The following is a 5,849-nucleotide window of genomic DNA, read 5'->3' on the forward strand; positions in this document are numbered from 1 at the left end:
GAAAGGAGAGAGGGACAGTGGAAGGAAGGAAGAAGATAAAAAGGAGGAAAGGAACGAAGAAAACCTTGATGTTGGAGAAAACCAGGAGACAAATAAGCCAAATAAATGGAGAGCTCTCTAAGGACAAAAGATTACATTGCAGTTTTCTTTGTGCTCCACCTACAGACCCCATCACAGTACCAAGCATCTGCCTCCTAATAAATGTTTGTTGATCGATTCATTCAGCTAGAGGTTTTAATGTTCTCACTTCTGTGTGGGTGTGTCCACTCTGACCTGAAACAAGCGGGTGGAGGATTTCACTTTCAGGCCTGGGAGGACTTCTCAGTAGCCGTGGCTTCCTGAAGTTCTAGGTAATATGTTAAGGACAGAAACCTGACAGGCTGGTGGAACCTTAAGAAAATTTTTGACCTGAAGACACTGTCCCTTCTCTCCTGATTTAGGGCTTCGTGTCACCACAGCTATCAGATAATCATAAGGAGCTGTTGGGTTTTAGGAGAATGGACAGAACTAGCATGCAAAGCCAACCCCTACCCCAATTCAGAGATATCTACTTCCCAGGGGCTTAGCAATTATAATGATTTTCTTATGGTCCGTCAACAACATTTATCTATTAGAAACATCTGGATGCTCCAGGGACCCTCAGGGTAACAGTATCATCTTCTCAATGTCAGCAGAACATCATCAAAAATCCTAAGAATCCAGACCCTTCCTAACTTATTGTGTCTTTAAAAGAACCAACAATAGCTGCTGGCCTGGTCGCGTAGTGGTTAAGTTCACATGCTCCACTTCAGCAGCCAGGGGTTTGCAGGTCTGAATCCAGAGCACAGACCTAGCACCACTCATCAAGCCAAGCTATGGCAGAATCCCATATGAAATAGAGGAGGATTGGCACAGATCTTAGCTCAGTGACAATCTTCCCCCACCACACACAAAAAAAACACAAGAAAGTTCAATAAAAGAGAATACTGGGTGTGAGAGAGCTTCAAATGCATGGTCCTGGAAGACTTCTGCCCCTCTAGCCACATGTCCAGTGATTATCCAAACTTCTTTCAAGTAATTCCTTTAAGCCTATCTAAAATTTGTAACAAAGACAAAATTAAAGCAATCGCTTAAGTCTTAGTGCTTCCTGCTCAGCTTGATTTTTGCCAAGAAAAAAAAATTAGTTGCATATTGAGGGCTTACTCAGAAACTTGAAGTGGGATTAAGACTCAAACTAATGAGGCAAGTTGGAAAGACATTCTACTAAATGTTCCATGGGGTTCAATAAGGGCAAGCATGAAACAACAGACTTAAGGACAAAACCAGCCAACTTCTTAACCAAACAAAAACAAAAGAGCAAGAAACAAACAATTCTACAACAACTTGGGTCAGGCCAGCCCAGGGTCATGCTTACAGGAAAAGAGTGGAGGGTTCCTGCCACACGCACCCGCACGCTGTCAGCTGTGCAGTGTTGCTGTGAACAGAGTCAGGACACTAGATTGAGAAACACTCCTGTCATGACATTTTGTATAGTCAGACACCAGGTTGCCCTTCTGAGTGACAAAGATGGGGTCTTCTACCAGCTATGATTGGAGGCCTCCTGAGAAAGTCCCATTGTCCCCAAACCTCAACTCTGCTGGTCTGATGGACTGAAATGCCATTGATTTCTGTGTGTCTTCAAGGTTTTTCCAGCCTTCAAACATTTCTTTTAAAGTGTAATACAGTGATTCCAGGAGTGAGGTCATACCTTAAAGCCATTATTAATGAACTCCACAAAATCTCAGATTAAATGCCACTTCTATTCTGAAGCCTTGCCCAATTCCTGCTGGCTGAATTCTCACTCTTTTTCTGTGTGGGGCCAAAAGCTTAGTACTTGATCATGCTGTCATGAAATCATCTGTTTACATGTGAGTCTTTCTCATTACAGTTAGTATTTGGGGAAAGGGAAAAAAGACAAGATCAATATTTATCAAGAAATGAAATGTCCATATGTTGTCATTTGATGGGCAGTCCTCGTTTATTCCAGTTGTCCTGGTGCAATTATTGACAGTGCCTCCCCTTACTTTCCAAAGTGTGCCTTTTGAATGATAAAGTATATCATTCTCTGTCAAGAAGCCACATGCCAGGAGCTGTGCTGGGTGGGGTTTCACTTTGGATCCTCTCAGTCAGCCTCAGAGGTACATGGCTCACTCCCTCACTGCATTCTGGTTTTGCTCAGTTGCCATCTTTTCAGTGAAGCTCTCCAACCATTCTGTTTATAACTACATTACCTCCATGCCCCCAGCTCTCTCAACTCCTCTCCGATTTCTTTTGTCTACAGGACTCATCACCATTGATATAAAGTACAGTTTAATTACAGTTAGTTAATTATCTCATTTATTGCTCTCTGCACCCTCTAGAATGGGAGCCTGAGGAAAGCAAGGATCTTCGAATATTTTGTTCTCTGATTTATCCTCCATTTCTAGAACAGTGACTTGAACCAAGGAGATGCATGTTAAATATTTGTGAAATGAATCTATGAGTGTCTGTGATGAGACGGAACCCAAGGATAAAGTTTCCTGCTCGGAAATCTTGCTAAAGAATGTCCAGGGGCCGGCCCGGTGGTGCAGCAGTTAAGTTCGCACGTTCTGCTTCTCGGCGGCTCGGGGTTCGCCAGTTTGGATCCTAGGTGAAGACATGGCACCGCTTGGCAAAAGCCATGCTGTGGTAGGCGCCCCACATATAAAGTAGAGGAAGATGGGCACGGATGTTAGCTCAGGGCCAGTCTTCCTCAGGAAAAAGAGGAAGACTGGCAGTAGTTAGCTCAGGGCTAATCTTCCTCAAAAAAAAAAAAAAAGAATGTCCAGTAACAAAAGCCTGAAAGAGTGCTCTTTAGAGCTGTCCACCAAACATTTTCAGTTCCCCTGGGCACACGGTTAGCACTGCACTTCCCTTTCCTGTACAGTGAGGCACAACCATGTGACTTGCTTTGGTCAGTGAAGTGCAAGTATAAATATCATGAGCACCTCACAGGCAGGAGCTTTAGGATCCAGTGAGTGATTTGCAGTCTCTTTCCCTGTGTGAGGGTGACCGCACAGCTCCAGGGCCCTGAGGGAGGTTTGTGTGAAGTCGAGCTCACTAGACTGAAGATTGACATGCTTCATGTGTTAGAAATAGACCTTTGTTATGTTAACCCCCTGAGATCTGGGGGCTGCTTATTACAGAGCATAACCTAGCCTATCCTGACTAATGCACACCTCCAAGATGATTAAAATATGGACTGATCAAAGGCTCAAGAGGAAAGGTTAAAACAACAGACCTCAAGTATAGACTAGACATAGCTCAGGTGTAATGATGACTTGTAGCTCATGGAGCAGATGTCTGTCTTCCTTCAATTAATATCTGTGAAGCAACAATTATGCCCCAGATTCTGTTCTAAAGATGTGTATATAGCTGAAGAAAAATAGAGAAAATCTTTTATGGAAGTTGAATTTAGTTGAAGAGACATAATAATTAGGATAAATAAGTAAAATCCATCCTACATAAGGAGGTTATAGTTCTGAGGAGAGAAGTAGGGAAGAGGGTGAAGAGGGTCAAGGATTGTGCTTGATTCTCACAGTCATGGAAAAGAAGTGGCCATAAAGAAGAAATTGACTGAAATTATGCATGAAATACTTCTGTTCAGACTTGAAGAAAAATTTAAGGAGCATGATATACTATTGATGAGAGTGTATATTGGTACAAACACTTTGGAAAACAAATTTGGTAGTATCCATTAGGGATGAAAATAAATATTACTCATTATATAGCACTTCCAACCTTAGGAACATGTTTCATTGAGGATTTTGAGAAGGGGCATCTTACGGACTGAATTCTGTCCCCCCAAAATTCATATGTTGAAGCCCACTGCAGTACCTCAGAATGTGACTGTATTTGACATAGGGCCTTTAAAGAGGTAACTAAGTTAAAATGAGGCTGCTGGATGGGCCCTAATCCAATCTGACAAGTGTCCTTACAAGAAGAGGAGATTGGGACACACAGAGAGACACCAGAAATGTGTGCACACAGAGGAAAGGCCATGTGAAGATACAGAGGGAGGACCAGGTGAGGACACAGGAGAAGGTGGCCATCTGCAAGCTCCAGAGAGAGGCCTCAGGAGAAATCAAACCTGCTGACAGCTTGATCTTGGGACTTCCAGCCTCCAGAACTGTGAGAAAATAAATTTCTGTTGTGTAAGCCCCCCAGTCTGTGGTATTTCATTATGGCAGCCCTAGTGAACTAACTCAGGTCGGGAATAGACAGTTTTCTATTTGTTGATATGAGTAGTGGTTGTATGGAGTATAGTGCACAATAATTCAATAATCGAGGCTGGCTCCATGGCCCAGTGGTTAAACTTCCACACACTCTGCTTTGGTGGCCCTGGTTTACGGACACAGATCCACACAACTGATCACCCATGCTGAGTCAGCATCCCACGTACAAAAGGAGGAAGATTGGCACAGATGCTAGCTCAGGTTGAATCTCCTTCAGCAAAAATAATAATAATAATAATTCAGTAATCTGTACATTAATGTTTTATGAGTTTTTCCATATGTGTATTGTATTTCACAATAAAAATGTCTAATTGTAAAACATGTTACTGAGGAAGACCCTCAGAGATCTCCAAGAAGTAAACATAAGAATAACCCATAGGGATTCAACATTCTCTCTGTTCAAGGCTACAGATGAGTTCTGTGTGTGCTTCTCATGAGTTGATGTCCACACCTTAGCAGGGCAAACCCACTCTTTTGGCCCTTGGCCAGGAGGAAGTCAACCTCCCCTTTTAAAGAGGACTCTAGACAAATCTCTGCTGGTCTGCCATGAGGCTGAGGTTAAGAGAAAAAGTTTCCCAAAGAGTCACACTTTGTAAAAGCAGTGGAAGAAAATGAAATGATGCTCCTGTCAGCATGCAGCCAGTATCTGTGGCTGGTCAGCAGCAATAGATTCCTACTAGGAGTAGCTACTGAGGCTGCTAATGCTTCCTGAAGAAGACACTGAGAAGTAGACACTGAGCACTCCCTACTGACCCTGTGCTTACAGTGATTTCCTTCTATTCCCCAACCTAGCACAGTGCCTGGAGTATGGTGTAAACTTGATCTGTCCAACATGGTAGGTATTAGCTGGTCCCAATGGAAATGTGCTGTAAATGTAAAATAAACACAGACAATGTTGAAAGTTTAGAATAAAAGTATTAAATGTCTCACTGTTAATATTTTACATTAATTAAAATTTAAGTAATAATATTTTGGTTATTTAGGGTTAAACAAAATATATTATTAAAATTTATTTCATCTGCTTCTTTTTTACACATAGATACTAAAAAATTTAAAATTGTGCATGCAGCTGCCCTCTGTGACTGTCATTGTACTTCAACAGGACCGCACTGGTATAAATTCAATGAGCATGTGCAGAAAGAAAGGATGAGTGAACACAGCTGCAATACTTCTTCAGACTCAGTATTTTTCAGGTTGAAATGTTGATTTTCTTTTCTGAGAAGCTGATAGGAGCTAGTGGCATGGACCCTACCTGAGACCAGTGCAAACAAGCTGAGGACATGGGAGAAGAGAAGGGAGCCTGGCAGGGAGAAATGCAGGGAAGCAGCTGGCTCCATAAGCAGCAAAGATGAGTCACCCAGGAGGGGCAGGGACCAGAGACCTAGAGGCACAGACATGGAGAAATCAACCAAGAAGACTTGACACCACAATTCTGATCTAGGTCAAACTTTCCTGTATCATCAGTACCCCAACTTTGGTCTTGGGCAGCCCCCTTCCTCTCCAAGTTCAGGTTTCTCCCGACAAAGAGATTCTTTAAACATTCCATGGAATAAGCCAACCATACAAGGATGAGGGAGG

Source organism: Equus quagga, chromosome 15, assembly GCF_021613505.1.
Source record: "Equus quagga isolate Etosha38 chromosome 15, UCLA_HA_Equagga_1.0, whole genome shotgun sequence".
NCBI classification, from domain to species: domain Eukaryota; kingdom Metazoa; phylum Chordata; class Mammalia; order Perissodactyla; family Equidae; genus Equus; species Equus quagga.